This window comes from Agelaius phoeniceus, chromosome 18 (genome assembly GCF_051311805.1).
Source record: "Agelaius phoeniceus isolate bAgePho1 chromosome 18, bAgePho1.hap1, whole genome shotgun sequence".
Lineage (NCBI taxonomy): Eukaryota > Metazoa > Chordata > Aves > Passeriformes > Icteridae > Agelaius > Agelaius phoeniceus.
In genome coordinates, this window is record NC_135282.1 from 7,282,160 (window position 1) to 7,302,278 (window position 20,119).

The 20,119-nt window shown below is 37.6% G+C and overlaps 1 protein-coding gene across 18 annotated transcripts in view; it reads left to right on the plus strand.

Moving 5' to 3' along the window:
* ARVCF (ARVCF delta catenin family member) overlaps positions 1 to 20,119 on the plus strand; it is a 247,366-nt gene that overhangs the window by 10,599 nt on the left and 216,648 nt on the right. For 14 of the 18 annotated variants that reach the window (XM_077187730.1, XM_077187728.1, XM_077187729.1 and 11 more), the window contains one exon: positions 3,742 to 3,808. The exons of the other annotated variants lie outside the window; for them this stretch is intronic. The gene's annotated coding sequence lies outside the window, so the exon portion shown is untranslated. The remainder of the gene's footprint in view (positions 1 to 3,741; positions 3,809 to 20,119) is intronic. 18 annotated transcript variants of the gene reach the window in all.

The window sequence follows — 20,119 nt, forward strand, 5'->3', positions numbered from 1 at the left end:
TTGAGTAGGAGTTGCCAGGTGATATCCAAGGGTATTTCCAGTCTCAGCTGTTCTGTGTCTATTGTGCAAAAACCAGAAAGTAGTTCCAAGGTTGCAAGACAATATCCCTTTATGTCTCTCACCAGTGGGGATAAGGCACCAGTGGCTCTCCCTTTTCCAGTGCTGGCTGTGAAGGGGAGCTGGATGGACAGAGCTGAGTCAGGCTGGGATTTGGCTGCAGCTCCGAGGGCACCGTTAGCAGCTGCATTTATGAGACCGCAATTTGTGATTTTAACCAACTTGCTTGTGTCTATTTAAATTAACATTTAAGGTCAAACTTCTGTCATTAGTGCAGTAAAGAATTTTAAGAGGTTTATTCAAATTTAATGCTTCCACTGTCACTTTATACAGCTGGCTTCAAAGCATATTGATTTACATTGAACATAATCTTCTAATGAGTTTTTGTTTTTGCCAGGAGATACATGTTTCTTCCATTATCTTGTTTGCTTCTATTTTGTTCTTTGTGAATAATATTTGCAATTACTTTTCTACAGTACTGTGTTGGTAACAGCAGCAGGAAGCCATAGTTAGCTCAGCTGGAACATTTTGGCCTCTGGAGTTCTTGTTACTGCATTCAGAGTAAGAAATAACTGCCTGCTTATCTTTGTGCCATTTGGATACTCTCATACCATTTTTTGTTCAATATTTCTTTATTGGTTAGACTTAAGACAGCTGGTAGGAATAGAAAATCCAAGTTGATTGTAACAGATATTGTCTGACATTGGCATGTCTGTAACTAGGAAGATGAAAACAATGTGCAGTAAATATTTTGGACAAGCTGAAAGAAGTTGCTAAAATAATTCTTAATTGTCCTGCTAGCTAGACTGGATGAACAAAGTGAAAATTTGCTTTTATTTGTGCACACTTTTGAAGAGCCTCAGAATTGCTGTGATAATGTATTGAGCTGTATGTCTGCTCAGTGCTTTTGTGGACATACTTCGTGTTACCTGTAACTTCCATCAGAGCAGTGCTCCTGTGGAGAACATGTCCTGTGGCAGTTGTGGGACTGGGAGAGCTCTGCTCAGTTTGCACCTCAACAACTGGTCTGCATTAAAGCACCTTGAAGACATATTTGTAATATTAAAATAAAGGTGCTTAGCCTTTGTTTAAAATCCTGTCTCTCTGGAAGCAGGTTACCTAATGAGCATGTTTTACTCATCTCATGGGGACAAAGCCTGAGCTGTTAAATTTGTGGCAGCAAAACGAAACAATTTTTGAACCAAGTCATCATTTTCAGCATCAATAGAAGGTGATGCCCTTGTCAGCTGGCATTGGTTCAGCATAAGGTTCCAGTCAGAACTGGCTGCTTTAGGCTTTGAGCTGCTCTTTAAGAGACCTTCACCCTTCCCTCTGTTTGGAGCTGCTGCCATGGTGGGTCTATTGAATATTTATAAGAAACTATTACGAGACTCCTTCCTCAGTCGCAGTGTAAACTCGTTAGTTCTCGTCTGGCAGAATGAAGCTTGTTCAGCTCATGACAGACTCTACTTCCATCATTTCTTCCCTGCTTGCTGGTATGTGTTAAGCCATGATACTGATTTAAGTTCAAAATACAGCTGCACTTGTACTACTACAGTAGTTTCAAGGTTGGCTTGGTTCCTGAGAAACTCAGACCTTGTGGGACCTGGAGTTTGGCAGACTACACTCATAACCTTGTTTGAAAAGTTAAGCTTGTTCTCTTGCTCTGCTGCTTGACTTAACGAATGTTTTAGTCAGCTGTGTACAGAGATATCCAAAATCACACTGAATCCTCACCCCTTGCAATTTTTAGAATATGACATTGCAAAAAGTTAGGGGTCTGTTTTAATATTAGGAGATTGTTCTCATCAAAAATTTTTACAGTACACTTGAATTTCTCTTCCCATTAACATCTTCAGATGCTGGGAAGAGATGAATTTTTAATCAAATGTAAATTACCAGAACGTCAAACACACTTTTTGAACAGAGTTTCTCATAAAAGACAAAAAGTTATAACATACATAAATATAAGTTGTGGATAATTATAATTTCTTCCTGAACTCTTCTTAGGTCTTAGAGGCATGTGTAGGTAGCAGAGTATCCAGATTTGTAGCTCAAGTGATACCTTGAGCTTACATCATCATGAAGAAATTCACTGATTATTTACTTTTTTTTTAGCAGATCATAATTTTCCACTTGTTTTAAGAGTAGAAGCTTTTAAAATGGCTCATACAAGATAGACATATTCAATTAAAATAATTTTAGAAATGCAGTTTAGGATTTGTTGCTATGTTTTAAAATTTTGTCAAGCTATTAGTGGCATTTTTTCTAATATGTATTATTACCCTACTGATGTAAAATCTTATCAAGCTATTAGTGGCATTTTTTAAATATGAAGTATTACCCTACTGATACCTGTTTAATACTATTTCTGATGATTTCTGTAACTGTGTTTCTTTTGGTTTAGAGGAAATTGTGTATTCATTTTTTTCTTGGAAAAAGGGTTTTTAAAAGTGCAAGCATTGGCAAGATTTTGCTTCTGACCTCTGGATTCAGTTGCTCATCAGACAAAGTCTGAATTACTAATAAAAATGAAACTTTTGAGGAAGATTCTTGCCTGAGGTTGGATTTGCACTGATTCAACATGTTTTTTATGATTAGACCATCTCCCTCAGTGCTGTTTCTGGAACAACGTTACCCTTTAATGAATTTTATTTTGTGACAAACTGAATTTCCGTATACGTGCTCTACTTGCTTGTGTATTTTGTGTTTGGGATGTGGTTTCTCCTTTGTTCTGCAGCACTTAAAAGCATTTACTTATCAGACTTGAAGATAAATAAAGCATCCTGTTAGTAATTAGCTACATTTTCATTGTGTCATCCTGAAGACCCTGAAATTCCTGTATTGAGCAAAGTGTTGTCTAACAACTTGCAAATTATGAAATGAAACATAAAATTTATTGTGGAAGGTGATGACACCTGAGGAGAAAATACAGATTTTTGGGAGGCAGTCAAATGCTGACTTGCTTAAAGGAATTGGGGGACAAACCCCAAAGTCTTCCTTCATAAAAACAATCTGCAGGTAGTTTAGTTCATATTTTTTAGATCACTTAAAAATCAGTTTCTCAGATACAAGAAGCTGTTTTTCCCACTGAGTTCACAGGTGTCCTTGGTGGATCATAGTGTTGGTTTTGTCTGGTGTTACTGGGTTCAGGTGTGGTCTTGTGCAGGACTACTCTTCATCCAGAGCAAAATAACCCCTAATTATTTGTGAGATTCATTACTTAAATCACTGCTGTGAATCCCTGTGTCAGTGTGGCTGTCCTAGAAATCCAGTGTAGCCAGCAGTAGAAGGGTCAATGGCCAGTGGAGCTTTGGCATTGTAGTGCTACAGCTACACTTGGGCATTTATTGATCGATTGATTTATATATTTATTCCAGTCACAAATGATTTTTGGAGTTCATGACCCAAAGCTGTCAGTAGAAACTTTGCCACATACTAGAGCATTCAAACCAGATAGATAGATATACCAGCCTTGAACTTTGATTTTGGGAAGTAGGAACTCTAGAGATGGATGAAAGCCTTGAATTCAGCTGTTTTGAACGAGGGATGGCAGTGCAGTTTTGGCAGGTGTTTGGGCTGTGAGCTGTATGGGAAGTTGTCTCATTCCTCAGGTCAACAAGCCTTTAGTCACACTAGTTACAGAGTTTATTCAGAGTTTGATCTGCCTCTTATGTTTTCCAGGGATATCCGTAACTGAGCTGTGCTTTATGAACAAGGGGAGGGGCCTAACAAGTCACCTGAAAGGGTGGTAAGAGTTGGCAAAATTTCTTATATATGTTTATATTTCTTTCATTATTACATGTGTTTGTGTGTATGAAATCTAGGAAGCAAAATTGTCTGGGACAGTAAATAGATTTTAAAAGTAGCAGTCTCACAGTTGACATTCGTTAGGCAACAATAAAGTGATAAAAGACTAAATTCTTTTTATAGTAATAGCCTGCAGTGACCTTCCTCTCAAACAGAAGGACTTTTGAACTGAGTATGGCTAAAATATGCAATAAGCCTGCTTGGAATATCAAATCACCAAATAAAAACAAATGTTTGTTATAATCAAAATGTAAAATAATCAACTACATATAATGTAGCTAAAATAAAGCTTCCAAAACTTTATAAATGGGCCTTGTCAAGATGTTTTGTTCTGCTGCTGCCTGGCTTTTAGACAAGAGGTGAACTGACTTCCCACCTCCTGACTGGCCCTTCTCAGCCCCTCAGATTTGTGTTCAGCTGTACAGACAAGTTTCATTTGGGGTTGTTCCCAGAGCTGTCTGTGCAGAATCTGTGGCAGGGGAACGTTGCACAGTTCTGAACTCTGTGGTTACCTCTGCATGGTGGGGTGTGGGCCTTGCTGCCCCAGAGCCTCCCTGCTGTAAGGGACAGCACAGTCAATGTAGGCAAAGAGCAAGCAATTTATTAATTTGTATGGCTTTCACTGATCTTAGAAGTTATTCCTGAGACCTAACCAGGCAGAAGCTTCCTTACACAAGGAAAAGTAATTTACATTGGTATAAAGGAACATAATTAAAAAAACCCTGATCTCTTAAATTACTAAAACCAGAAGATGGCTGTACTTGCTAAATGAATAAAAATGATCAAATAATTCAAACTTCTAAAAGCTTTCATTTCTTTTTATTAGTCTTCTTTTAAATTTGTTTAAGGGAAAGTAGATTTTTGGGTAAAAGATGGGAATACAGTTTACACAGTACAAGCAGAACTGAAAACTACTGCTTCTGAATATCCTAAGCAGTATAGAAGAGGTGGGAGATTTCTTAGGGGATTTTTCACTATAATAGTCAGCCTGAGGTGAAATTCGTATTTTAGTGAACTATTTAGAGCAAAAGAAAATTATTGTAGGGGTGAAAGGGAATAAAGTAATAGGAACAGAAGGTGTTATCTTTCACCACACAGCCTCACTACTTGTTTAAAATTAGGTTAAAAGGTATAAGCAATCAAATGAAATGCTGTTTGTAGAGCCATGACAAACATGTATCTGTTTTTATTCTGCAGTATATTTGTGAATGTATAGCTTTGAAAATCTCCCTAGTTTTTATACTCTGAAGATTCAAACAGTACTAATTGTCCTATCATTACCAAAGGGCTTTTTTTGCAGAGTTCATGTCTAAGACTGATTTCTTGTTTCAGAAGTGAGGTATTCTCTGTGTTCCTTTTAAAGAGCATGTCACCCTTAATCAGGAGAGCCATACATTTTCAGAATGATGGTGCTTGCAATTTATTGCTTGTCAGCCCTAAAGAATGCTAGTCATTTTCTTTACAAGTGCAACTCATTGACTGAAACTGCTAACTTATAAAGCAATTTTAGGTTTATTTTGATTGGTTATTGGTTTGTGGCTTTTAATGATGAGATTGGATTGCATTTCTGTGCAATAGACATTGTGGTGGAAAATCTGGAAAGCTGGAGCCGTTTGGAGCTGCTCTTCCTCCCACTGAGGTCAGCAGTAGCATTTCTGTGGCTTTCAGTGGGTGTAACATTATACTGTCTGAATGTGAAGGCTTTTCTTTCAAAAACCACTTATAATAGTCTGCTTTAGTTAGGGTTACATGAAAACTAAGTAACTATTGTACTGCTTGTTTATGGAAAAAAAAGGTATTTCCTAAGTAGGAGAAAGAAGTTGTAACCATTTCTGTTGTTCCAGCATATTGGGCTTTTTGATACCTGCAGCTCTGGAGTCATAGAACAAAACTAGTTTTGATTATATTCTCCAGTGTGTTTTATTATATTGTCTGTGGGAGTAGATTTGAGCAAACTGAATGCCTTCTCACAAGGCAGGGAGTGTTGCAGGATGAATCCTTGCAGGTATTAATGGTCATGTAAAGAAGGAATCTGGATTGGAGAGGAAGTGTCATCTGAATATATGTAGTTTTCAAAACTGTGTGTTAGTTCTCAACTTTTTATTAAAAGTTAATTATTATTAGTGGCATTTTCACAGATGTCAGTTAAGAAAAAGCTTTTTTCTGCAAAGGTGAACATTTCAAAATGTGAAATGCTATGTTTACTATGCAGTAACTGTCAAAAGAATTTTTTTTAAGCTCTTCTATGAAGATGCTATTACAAGTGAACTTGGCATAAGAGCTTCTAGCCCATGGTTGCCTAAAGAAAATTTCTTAAACATCAAAAATAAATGCCTTTTCAGAAATTAATGCTAAATAGTCCTTTCCAGAATTGTAGTTGTGATTTAAATCGTCAGTTTTGCTTGCAGTATACAAATTGGAATTGACTTGATTTGAAATGTGTTCTAGGCTGCCAGATTTCAGACCTCAGCCATCCAGAATCGGTGTTTTTAAGCTGTTAAGAACATTTTTATTTTTTTCTTGTAATTAATTTTCTTTCCCTAATTAATTGCTTGTGGATTTATGGCTGCTTATTTTGGGTTTCTACCATATTTTCTGGAATGATCAAGAGTGATGAATTAATCTTAATTGATGGATTACTATACATTAATCAAACTCTTACTTAATAAGCTTGATATTTCTTGCAAGTAAGCTATTTCTTAAAAACATTGTAGTTAAGTTTATTAAATTAAGACTTGAGCATATAAGAGTCTGTCACATATGGGAAGCACAAGTTATGACCCAAATTCTCAAATTACCCAAAGTTAGCATTTTGTTTTATAAGCATTTGCAGCACAAACAAATCTGAACTAAATAATTTTAGAAAGGAATTTCCCCTCCATATAGTGTACATTATATATAGATGTTCATTAGGGATTTTTCATCTGTGGCTCTTGGAGATTATTTTTATCTGGTTTATCTGATGCCAAGTCTATTTATCTCGAATGGGAAGTTTTACTATTGTCTCTGCATGACATGGTTTACAAACTAAGTCTGATGACTTTGTGTTGTGTGCCTGAGAATTTACCTCTACATGATTATCATTAGTTAATGACCATACAGGCTTTCCAGAATTGCTGCTGAGTCCTATTTTTGCCTTCACTGTTATCCACACCATGGTAGGGCCTTTGGTGGTGTTAAATAGATATAGAAAAGTACATTGGATTCTTATTTACAATATGCATAGATTTATTAAATTAATAGTTTATGGAGCATCAGAACTACTGAAATACTGATTACTGCAACAGGAAATTTTTTTTTTAGGATGTCTACTAAATGTTTGCAAAATTCTTAATCTCTCTGAAGTAGAATTTCATTGAATTGCCTGGCTAAGGTTGGCCTTAGAAGAAGTCTATGATACATCATTGTGTGCTGCCCTGCTTTCTGCTTCATGGCTTGGGGAAAACCTGCTTCATCTGAGATGCATTAGTATTCAAACCCTGGATGCTGTTCTGGACTCAAAGGACTGATAATCTGTATTTGGGATATGCATGTGGAAACATGCTAATGCACACCTATCAATGGAGCTGTACCTCTTTGCACACATTAGTATTGAAAACAAATATGTAACTTCTGATCCCTGAGATGCAGCTGCCAGTGTTTGTGTTCTGGTCACACGTGCGCTGCAGCTCCTCTGTCGTATCTTTGCTGCCATATTCCCAGATGCCACACCAAATTGCCCCATATGGATCCAATGAGGAGATTACAAGTTTAGAATTTAATCTGTACTTGCATAGCAGGAGTCATGGTAGGCCTTTTTAATATTCATTCAGTGTTCCTGGAGACATCTCTGGCAAGATGGAATAAGATGGGCATGGTCTATTAAAACTACAGTGAATAAAACTTTAGGACCCAATCTCCTGATTTACATTTCTTACAGCAACATCTCTATAGAATTGACAAGACTTAAATATTAGACAAATTTTCTCCTTTTCTTTAGGTTCATTAAAGGCCTTTCCAAGTGGATGAAGGAAACCTGGATGGTGAAAATAATTAAACAAAAATATAAAGCATTATCTTAGAAAAATGTTACAATACTTGCTCCTTAATAAGCCAGAACATATCCTCATAGACCAGATACAGATGGAATTGAAATGCAACCAATGTAGCTGCCGTACCATCCCATGGCGACTGTTTATTTTTTAAGTTTTCCTTCAGGTGTTAAAAAGTGTACTTCATACAAGAGGACAGACAATTTTTTTTTTTTTGGCTTTGGGCTACTTTCTTGATTTCTTGTATTTTCAGTATTCTTCCATCATAAGCTTTCATGCCTTATGGTAAGCAATGGTTTGGTTTTTTTAAATTTGCTTTATATGGTGTAAAAATCGGTGCTGGGCTCCAACAGGGATGTACATAGAACAAGTCTTCTGAAACCGACTTGCAGCTGTGCTGTAGAAATGTGTTGGAAGTTGTCAGGAAGAATTTTGTGAGACTTATCTTGCACAACTAAAAATAAAGGGTTTTCCTGTTAAAAATCTCATGACTTCACTGAATTTTAATATAGATTGTAAAATACCTACATAGTGATGTCTAGAGCATTTGGACTCTAATAAAACAGTCCCCTTTGCATTTTAGATTTAAAGCTGAATTTTTCCTCCATCTGGAGGGTTATGCATGAACAACTGCAGAGATGTGTTGTTCCATGAGAGTTCTGGCAGGGATTGTTTCCCTGGAATGGTGCAGTCAGGAACAGAAGGGAAACGTGCCCTGATCTGTCTCAGAAGCTTAAAGCATCACTTGTTCCTCCCCTCCTTCCTGAATTCCAGTAATTGTTGTAGCTTCAGCATCGCCCACATGAGTAGAAAAGAAGACTTTGTTTCTTGCCACTGCTCCCTACCACTGCCAAGATGGACCCAGGGCATTTTTGATTGGGGGTATGAGGGCATATTTATCTCATTAAAACGATCATTATCATATCCTTTTGTTGACATTATCTTCAGCATGTTCTTTCTTTTAATTAAATTGTAGCTTATTGTATGGCAATTCTTTTGCTTTCCTGAAGTGTTTCTTCTCCTTAAGATAGGTATCTGTACAGAATCTGAACTGACAGCTGACAGAAGATTGACTTCATAATGCTGTAATGGATTGCAGTACTTCTTGTTTTGAGCATTTCTTCTCTTGGCACTAGGCATTTGTGAAAATATTTGCTGGGGTTTTTTTCCATGTTTTTCTATATACATGTATAGGATGATATTTTGGCACAAAAATGTTACACTTCATGTAGTGACAAAGAAAATTTTCAGCATTCTTGGAGAAAGTTGGTATGTTTGATAGTTGCATGTCACTCTCAGGGTATTTATAGGTACAGAGGGCAGCACAAAGATTAGATGCTTTCCAGCATGTGTTAATGCAGTATTATATCTTTCATGAAGGTTTTTTATGGAGCTGAGTTTAGAAGTATGTTTGAAAACAGCCTTGTCACACATGTCATCAAGGTCAGAAGGGAGAGAAAGCAGACATTTCAACATTCCAACTAAGTTTTGTGAAAGGAATGTTGGTGCTTGCTAACCAGTGAACCAGTCTCTTCATGCCTCTTCAGCAGTCCTGCAGTAGAGATGATCCAGTTTATCCTGTTCCATGGAGTTTTGAGCTTTCACTGCTTGGGACTTGAAGGTTAAACTTTCAGGTACTATAGTTGATAAAAGCCACTGATTGATTATGAACCCAAAGAGGCACCATATGAAAGCCTGGGGTGCAAGGTGTGGAAAAGTCCTCAAGTGAGGTTGGGAGTGTGGTTTCTGTACTTGGAAATTCTCTAGTTGTTGATGTAGTGGAGAACAGTGTTCATTCTTGCTATTTATAGACAATGGAGGCTTTTTTTGGCATTTTTATCATGGTTTTCCACAATGAGTTCTGGAGAAACATGAACAAGTTCCATGTTGTAGCACCTCATTGGTGGTGAATACAGTTCATTTCTTGGAGTGCTGCTTTAGAATACGTTTTAATTTCAAATAAATATCCAACTGAAAAACACTTTGCTGAGCACTGGACCTAATTAACACTGTCATTAGATGTTTCTGCATTTAGTAATTTAAGCTTATTACTTACAGTTTTAGGAAGCTGATGTGCATGTTGGTAGCATTCAGGTGTTAATTAAAAAACACGTAAGTAAGTAAACATCAGTTAGATCAGTTAGACTAATGCTATGCCCCCAGACCTGGAGGTGTGCAGCCTCATCAAAAACAGACTTTCTGTAGTACCCTTTGTGTGCCAGTGACATTGAAGGATAATACTGCTTTGTATTATTCTTATAGCTTGAAAAAAAATTCTGCTGATTTATTTGATTTATTCCAGACTTAAACCACTGTAGAAGCATTCCACTGCTGTGTAAACCCTTTCTGCCAGCAGGTGGAAATGTATATACCACTCATGCTTTGACTTAGGTCTTTCACCAGCTGATGTTTCTTTTCCAGTCACTGGAGTTGAAGGTCAGTAGAAATCCTATTTAAAATTTCAACATAATGGATCTTGCTAATGCCAGAACTTGCAATTTCTCCTCTTTAACAGCAACTGGAGAGTCTAGACTTTCTGGAAGGTAGGAATACTGGAATAGTGTTCTGTATTAGCCACTACAAATAATTAAAAGCTGTAAGCATTGGTTAAGATGTCTCTGGTATGTTTCTGGAATGATTTTCTGTGGAATGGGGATCTCTGTTGACCTTGGGACTGCTGGATTGCAGTCAGTATACCTGTGGTAGAGTATTAAGCACATACAAGCATGGTCTTTGCTAATGAGTTTGTAATTGACACAAAGCTTCACTGGCTTTTCATGGCAGTCTTTGCTGTTTGGAATTCAGAAATAGTCATGCTGTTCTGGCACAGCAGGACATTTAATTGAAAATAACATCATGGAAGTAATTTTTCCCATTAGACTTTACATAAGATCTGAATTAGATCCTAGCTTTGTATTTGAGATAGAATTTTTGTACTATTTCCATTGCTATATAAATATTGTATGGTAAAGAGTTGCTATTATTTATGCCATTTCAGTGGAAAGTCAGAATTTCAGGTCAAGCAGAGTTGTGGGATAATAAGCTTGACAAGGCACTGGGTGAGATATTGTAGATCCAGTTTTTAAGTACTAAAAGACTGAAGAAGACTGTACTTAAGACAAGAAGACTATTAGAGGCATTGATACTTGAGGTTCAAAAGTCAGATTCTGGAATGAAATTTGAAAGGTTTTGAATGCTGGATGATAGTGGAAGCAAGGGATAGAGTACAAGTCTTGAGTTACAAAATGGCTAAAATAGCTGTTTATTTTTATTGCAAGTGATGACATTTGCAATACAGCATTCAGGTGGTATTAAAACTCCATTGAAGGAAATAAGGAAACTCCTGGGATTTTGAAGAACCATTCTGCATTGCTTTACTGAGTGTAATCCCACCTGAAGGTGAATCCTCAAATATGGGAGAGCTTGCAAGCTCATACTGTGTTAGGCAACTCGCAGGCTGAGCTAAAACTGCTGCCTGAACTCAATGGTGTGCATGATTTTTCTGGGCTGGAAGGAAAGAGTTACAGACAAACTTAGAGCCTGTGGAAAAAAGGTCTTCACTCACAATGGAATTTGTCAAGCAGACACAGATATGCCATGGAATTTTTCACACTTGCTAATGGCTAATGGACTGTCTGGCAGCTCAGTTTAACTATGAAAACTCTTGCCTTCCTTTTTTCTGTATAGCACCACATGAGGAGAGGACATTGTTGCATCATCCAGTGCTTTTGGGGTGTTACACTGAGAGCTTCCCACCCCGATTAACTTCTGAAACAGGCAGCTCACAGCATAACACTGTTCTCTTTTTTTTAATTTATTTTCCACTCTACTTTCCTGCTTGATTAATATTACAGCTATTTTTGCCTGAAACACAGAATTATTTCTCTGTACAGTTCTCATTGAGAGATCCAAAGGGCTTCTTTCCTAGTATACCACAATTAAATAGGAAAAGGTTATCTGGCCTTTCTGAGAACTCATTTAAAATGAAGGAATAAGAATATTGTTTCAATTTTCTTTTTTTCTGAATAATAACGTGCAGAGATTACATTTTGCACCTTGGTCCAAAATCCAATCAATTCTTTTTATTTCTGTATGCAGTGTAATTCCTTGGCATTTGAAGAAGATGGCACTGGAAAACAGTGCATATGGGTTGGGATTCTTTCTGTCTGTAAGCAAGTTATTTTGATGTAATGAATAAAAGCCAATCCTCTGTCAGAAAGAGTTGATCAAATGTGAATTAAATAACCAGACTGTATTAAAGTCTGTGACTAAAATGGTAAATGTTAATATGATTCATTCAAAACCATAGGTATAAAATACAGTAGATAAAAATTTATCTTGGTCTGCTAAAGTCAAGTTAATTGGAAGAAGGGCTGTGCAGAAGCGGGTGGCATTTTGTTTTGTCATATTGTGACCACAGGGTGTTTCAGAATAGTTTGAGTTTGTTAAAAGGCAGATTTTGCTGGAAGGGATAAATGCAGGATTGTGTTTTGTCAATTTCTAATGAGAGTGGAATTTCATTAGCACTACTATTCATTTGTGTTGTGGGAGGAAGAGTAAAATAGATTCTCATTGACTTAAAATGTCACTGTCAATTCTGGCTGCTGGAATTCTCTGCAGTTTGTTGGCTGAATATATGAAAGAAAATAGGACTATGGGTCAGCCCTGTTCAGTCTAATTAGGATCCATGAGGTTTTGTGTGGGCTTAAACATTTGTGGGTTTTGTTGTTGTAGTTGTATAACATTGTGCTTTTGTCTTTTCTTCTGACACCCACATGCTCTTTGCTTTCTGGTAGTGCTTCATATTTATTTCTGTAATGCAAACTCTCCTCTTGATTGCAGAAGCATAATTTGTTGTGCCCATACTTCATACTTTTCTGTCCCTGATCTCTTGGAAAGTCCTTTGCATTTCTTTGCTTGGTCTACCCAACATGTTTACATTATTTTCTTGTCCCACTGCTGACAGCCCTTTCTTCAGCGTTTTTCTCAAACTTATGTTTATCTTCTCCTTCAAAGAGCTGTACGACAAATCTGTGTATCCCTATTTCTCTCTCTGCACTAATTTTTCTTCTGTTCTGTCTTTCTAAGCTGTTTTCTTGTCACAAATTTCAGAATACTCCTTATAGGGCAGCCTTTGAAATCAAAGTCTGCATACTGGCAGGAAGGTATATGTGATTAGTTTCTGCTTTGGCTTAAAGCTCTGCCAGTTTCAAACACATAGACTTGCAAGCTGGTTACTCAGTTCTAAACTTCTTGGAATAAGGTTTCTTATCTTTTGTTTTGGTAGAAATACTTAGTAAAGATTACTGGAAAATTCTGTCCTCCCTGCTCAAAGTGACAGATGATATTGATATAGGATTTCCTGCTAGTTGTTATGAACAGCCTTCAAATGATGGCTGCCATGAAATTCTGTACTAGTGCACAGTGAGGTGACTTGAAAACAAAGCTAATGAACTCAGAAATACCTTTTGTTAATCTTGCATTCAGAAGTACCACATTAGCTTCTTGTGAGCTTTGGTCCTGTAACTTGATAAGTGTCATTCTCCTGCAGTCATTTTCTTTATCTTAAAAAGGAAAATTATGTGAGGAAAGGCTTTCATTTATAGATGATCAGTCTCCCCATCAAAATTTGTAATAACTGTATTATTTTTTCCTGATTTTCCTGCAGGTTTTTAAACTTGCAGAATAACTGCCTACATTCCCTCTTCTAATGACCTCAACGGCAGGTATATTACCTGGAAAGATTTAATTGCTTGTTCTTTGATATTTTTAAAGTTACTGTCAGGTATTGAAGATCTCATCTTTACAGGTCTTTGAGGAAAAATGAGGTGTCCCTGCCAACACTTGGGTACTTCCTCCTCACTTCAGAGAGGAAAGTTTGATGTCTTTATAGGAGCAGTTGTTAATGGCAGCGTGTTTGACATGGAGGGTTACTTCTCTGATTCCAAAAGAGCACATTTTAGACACAAACAGTTACAAATACAAGTATTGTTAATCCCCCAATTGTTCCATAGTAAGTAAAGTCTAGCACTTCCTTTTTAAAATACGGCTTTAGTTGAACTACTGCTTCTCAAAATATTTCCACTTATCTCTGAAGTCGTAATTATGGTATTCATCATATTTGAATATAATTGCTGCACTTTGCATTCTGTTCAAGTCATAGGACTTCAGTAAGGAATTAATTTCAGCTATTGCTTTCTTGCCTGCTGGAATCTGAATTTTGGACTTCATCTCCTTTGGTTTTTATCAGTTAGAGTGTAATGTTTCTAATGAGGCTGTGTCATGCATAGAGTATTACTCTGAAATGGAACTAGACATTTACAAAATAATAAGTAAATACAATGTAGGTGGTTATAGGTGGTTATCAAGTGCACAGAGATTTCTGGATACAGCAGCTATAACAGCTCCATGTTAATCCTCTTGTATACAAAGTCTCCTAAATTATTTCATCTCTTTTGAGAAAAATATTATCTCTGTATAACAAGACTTAATTAATACTTGTCAAGGGCTTGAGGTGCTCTGCTTTACAAAAGGTATTGCTGGGGAGTTAAAAATATTTATTCTAGTGGGTGCAATGATAATGAGTAGAACACACCAGTAATAAACACATGCCTCTCTCACATGTCCTGAAAGAATTAAAACACTCAAAAAATAAATTGGAATATTTAAAGACTTGTGCTCCTCGTAGATGAGGACTTTATGGAGCATTTTCAAAAGCTTGATAAATGCAATAAACTACAGATGCATCAGCTTGTTCACTGTGTGCTGCCAATCACACAGAAATTGGGACGAAGCTTTGAAGTAATGTAGGACTATATAATAATATTATTCTGTGCCTTTTTGGAATGTGTGACCTCTTCATGGAAAGAATTGCACATCTGCACTCTAAAGTTTGGAACTGATTAGAAAAGAGTTGCTAAGCCCAGTCATTTTCTATTACAACCCTGGTGATTTATGTATTTAAATGTAACAAATTTCCTCCTAAAAATAATTAGTGTTTGTGTTTTGTCCCTCTTTATTTGATTTGGAAAAGCTTTCTCTGATGGGTAAAATTGCCCTGATTTCCACCAAAATGAACATCACGAATAGCTGCTTATTTTAGAGTGGTAGAGTTTGAGCTCTCATCAGTGAGAGCTTTAATAGAACATGATGATGCTTGACCCTGTTGTCCCTGCCACCTTTCCCTTTTCCTTATCTCCACAGAAGAAAAGAGTGAATTTTGGGAGATGTTGCTCACAGTAGCTTCTCTCTTGCTGCTTCCCCAGTGCTGGGTCCCCTCTGCTGCTGCTGAGCTGTGCCTGGTGCTCTCTGCTTTGCTGGGCAGTGAAATTCCTGCTGCACACACTGAGCACAGGAATGGGCAAGTCACAGGCAGTGCAATAGAGAACGGGGCCTGGGAGGTTTGTAGAGCATCCCCAGCTCTCCCCACCAGCCCAGGGTGAAGACAGGCTCAACACATGCTGAGCACAAATCATTCTGAGGCTCTCTGCACATTTTTCTCTTCTTTATCAGTCTTTTATGGGATGCTGTGAAGTTTCTTAGTCCTTGGGTATTATTTCCACGTGCAGCCTTCAGCTGAGCAATTGTAGCAATACCAGAGTTCAATTTAACAGTATTTCTTCAAGAGCTTGGGTCCTTGACTGATTTGTAGAGGACAAATGAAAAGAGCAATTGCAAATGGGTTTCTGTGCTATTAGAGCTCTAAACAGCCTTTCCTCTTGGCTGTGTGTCAGATCATACCTCAAGGAGGGATGGGTGGGCTATGAACCTTAAAAAGATGTAAATACTTAAGTGCAGGGTCAGTTTTTCGTATCAGTGGGTGTCTTTAGCTGGTCTTGAAGTGCTCAGCAGTAATAATTTTCTTTAATATTTTCAGGTAGCACTGAAGGTGGTAATTGAGCAGCAAGTGTTTTGAGTTCTTACCTTTCTTAATAGTATTTCCCCATAATTTACTTAAATTCACTATAGAACCTCGGTTTTGGATTCATTTTAAGGAAAACATTATTGCAGCTTGTTGTGTTGTGAGGAAGATTTGTATGTAGAATATCAATAGCTGCACAAAAACTGGTAAGTCAGAGAGTGAACCAAGCCAGGAGAGGAAGAGGTTGTTAGGAAGATCTTTTAAAGGAGAGACATTAGCATACAACCTCCTTCATTACTCAGCTATTTTAGGGTATTCCATCAATGCATAACATTAATCAAGGGAAAGGGAACTACTTGCTTGTGGCCTCTACCCTGTAGATCCTTGAGGCTGTGTAACCTCTCTTACACAAATGTGTAGAGTTAACCTGTTTCTGGGGCTATCAGTTCCAGCATGCTGCAGCACTGGCCATTCTCCTCAGTGACAGCCCCCTTTTTTTTTGCTTTATTCCCCTCAGGTGTGCAGAAAGTGGCAGGCTTGAATTGATTCTGGCAAGAGGCCATAATAGTTGATGTGAGAAGGCTGTCATCTTTTGGTACACAGAAGTGGTTTCTGGATGTGAAATCCATACCCTAATCCTTTGCTTCACCTGGTGTTTCAGTGACACTGCTTGGGTTCAGTCTGTCACTGAAACATTCCTGCTTTGTTCTTTACAGATGGTTCTCTGTGGCTGATGTACGACTCTGTGAGGAGATGACTGCCTGGTCTCTTCATTTCTCTGTTATTTCATGTATGAAAAGCATGTATTGGCCACTAATAAAGAAGTAGCCTTATAAAAGAGAAAAGATAATTACAAATCACCATTAACGTTCTTTGAGGATGGCTAATTGTGAGAAACTGGGGGGAACAGCAGAATGGAAAAGTTTAAGTGCCAATATCTCTGGCCTCCTGTTTAAGCATCAAGCCTGCCTTGTATAATAAAAGCTATTTATAAATTGCTGCTCTGTTAAACGTGTACAGAATTTTACGATGCATAAATTGGGAAGCAGAGCCAGCTAAGGGACTTAGCAGAGTGATGAATGGATGACAGGGTGCAAGACTGAAACTGTGTTTTATTCATGGATTGTGAGGTCAAGAAGAAGAACTGCTGGGAAGGGCTGGCAGTTGAAGGAGAAAGATACAGAACCCAAGAGATAAAGAATCTAGTAATCTCAGAATTATCAAGCCACATTGTCACACTTCTTTTTGACAGTTACAACTCCAGGTAGTAGCTTTTTATTTTTACCTTGCTACATTTTCATGAGTTATTTTTATTCTTTATTCCAGTTCCAATTGCATCACTGTCATCAGCCCCTTCCAGTGTCACAGCCCTAATTCTCCTAAATCTCAGTACTTTATTCTCTTACATTTTAAGGAACAGGTAAGAAAAGGGTTTTTTTTCCCCACACACACATACTTTTCTTTTGGTATGGCCACCCACCCCCACCTATTTCCAGTGTAGAAGGTGAGTGATCCTGCAATCCAAAATCATAGTCCTGATCTGGAGCCCAGCTAGAAGTTCTTTAATCTGTTCAGTTTGGGCTGAACTTGTCAGGGCTCAAAAGATTGGTAGAGGCTGATAATTCATTAAGGTGCTGTTTAGTTTTATTGGTCCTGCAGGTATTCCTGAGTGGAATGCAGTTAATGCAAGTTAATTCCAACTTAACATGAGTTAAGTTCTTTGGTTTGCAATCGTTGTTTGTAGCTTTGTCACAGGATACGTTCAACCTGCAGGTGCAGTTTATATCCACAAATACCATAGAGTAAAAAATGAATCAGGGCAAGGCTGGAATAGAGCTGCTTTGGACCAGTTAATGAAATCTGATTTCCTTTCATAAATTTGTTAGAGGGTCTTCCTGTATTTAATTTAAAATTGGTAGATAGATTGTTTAAGGAATAAGTGGTTGCACTTAAAAATATATGTTTTTCTCTTATGTGTTCTCTGTGTCTTCCATCTGTAAAGGTTTTTGCCAAAATGGGAAGGAGATTAAACAGGCACTCAAGATAATCATCACACAGAGAAGAATTCCCTTACCTGGTAGCAAATGAGAAAATATACCCTGATTAGTTTTATGGTAGCAGTGGCCTTTAGTTTTCTTCTGGTAGCTTGTATAGTATTTAAGAAAACAGGTGAAGTAAAGAACTTAGATGTTTGGGGAAATTGCAGTAATTTTTTCATGCAGAAATGATAAGAGATTCACTTTTACAAGCCCCAGTATCCTGACATATTCTTGCTATTGTCACATTGTAATGCTGTAATTTGAATTTTAAAAAAAAACATAGGCAAGCAGTATTAAAGAAAAGAAAACATTTGGATGTGATTCTTTATAAATGAAATCTATCTGTTAGTGCCTGTAGTATTGGTTTTTCATCTAATTTGTGTATTGCAGACTAACAATATTTGCTGGCTGGATTTTATCCTGCTTTTGCCACCAGTGTTGCTCAAGACCCCTGTAGAGCATGGAGGGAGTGGGCTGAGAGTGGGTTCATTCTTTTCATAGCATATTTTACAGTAGAATGATATTTTTCTGGGAATGCCTTTTGCTCCCAGGCTTGCTGTGTCAATGTGATCAGCCTGTAGTCTGGCAATGGGTGAGTGGGATCCCAGTGGAGCTGGCAGACCACATGGGCACTCCTCTTCCATGGAATTGCTCTGGATGCTGGCTGCTGTACTAGGAAAACTGGCTGTGCTCTATGAAAGGTTTTTCTCAGCCCTCCCTTAGCTCAGCAGTATAGCCTATATCTTAATCTGCTAATTTTACCTACATGTTGATCCAAAATGTGACAAACTTGTTTGGGGCATCCATCCTGAGTGGTTGGACTAAGGTTCTTCACCCTACAGTGAGTACTCAGATTTTCATATTTTTTTTCCATAACAAGTGCAATTTGAGGGGCATATTAAAGTTTGCTTGCACCAGTAGTACTTTGTGGTTGGAATAACATAAATGTCTGTTCTGCAAATAATGGCAAGTACAGTCTGCATGCTAAACAGAATGCAAGGGGAGCATGGCAGTTGTTTTGTGAAGGATTCTAGATCTTCACTTTGAAATTAAGGAACTATTAGCTCTATTGTAAAGTTAATATTTTTGAAAAAGAAGTTAGGCCAGGTTTTTCCCTAATAGTAATAAATTGATGCTTATCTTCTAAAATGTCAGTGGTGTTTCTTTTAGGGGAGCATATTTTTGCTAGCTCTTTATTTTATGTGTAAAGGTAATACATATGTATGAGTATTATTACTATTGTTAGTACTGCACAATAATCAGAAATGGTTTTCCCACCGGTCTCGATAAAATTTTAAAACTAGGTGTAAGAACCAGGCTTTCAGTTTGCAATTTAGGCAGTAGGTAAGACATCCCAGTCAATTTTTCACTTTTTACACTGTTCAGAGTAGGAAGCCATTTTGCCATGGAGTAGGACTGGGTTTACAATAGCTGGTAACAGCACTTTTTGGAAACACTACAAAGATGGCATTGCCTGTTTCCACATATCACAGCTGGCTCACTAAGTGCCAGATTTAGTCTTAAGTGCTTTCCCTGCTGTTATTTCCTCCCTGAAAAGTTGATGGTTGAATCAGTCCCTAAAAGCAGGGTGCCCCTGGGAGAAGCTAAGGACACACAGGAAGGAAGCTTAGTCTCAATACAGGTGTTGGTTCATACATGAGCTGGATTTATGTGCTGTAGTACAATCAGATAAAATGATGAAGTGAAAAGAATTAATTTTTTTAGTGTCTGTTACTTTGTCCTTTCTGTATATGGGTTTTTTATGGAAATTAGTGGACATGCAGCATTATGCATTTGGCTTGAAACATGAAGTGGGAAGGAGAGAACATGATGTCTTACACAGAGCTCTGGAAAGAAAGCAAATTGCATGCCTACCTGAAAATAAAAGGCTCACTAGCTTGGTGTTAAATGTGTTTTCCCAAGAAAGCAATTAGGTGTTTTAATCCTGAAGTCTATGAAGTATATGCATTACATGTGTCACTTCTGTATACATTGTTTTGCTTCTCTCTGGATTTGACAAATTAGACTTAGTTTGGACCTCAGCCAAATAATATGAGCCAATTTCATGCCTTGTGAGTTATTGAAGAGAATGTTTGATACCTAAAGCTTCAGTTTGCTGGCTCCCCTCCCATTTCTCTTAATCCTTCTGGGAATCTTGGTTATAACTCGCTTTCAGAGGCTAAACAATTTCTGAGCACTGGGTTGCTATACCAGTGGAATGGAAGGAATTTTAAATATGATCTCCCTTTCCCCTGACATTTGTCCCTTTCTGGTTTGCAGTCTCCTTTTTGCTAATTCTAGAGAACAACTATGTGAGATCA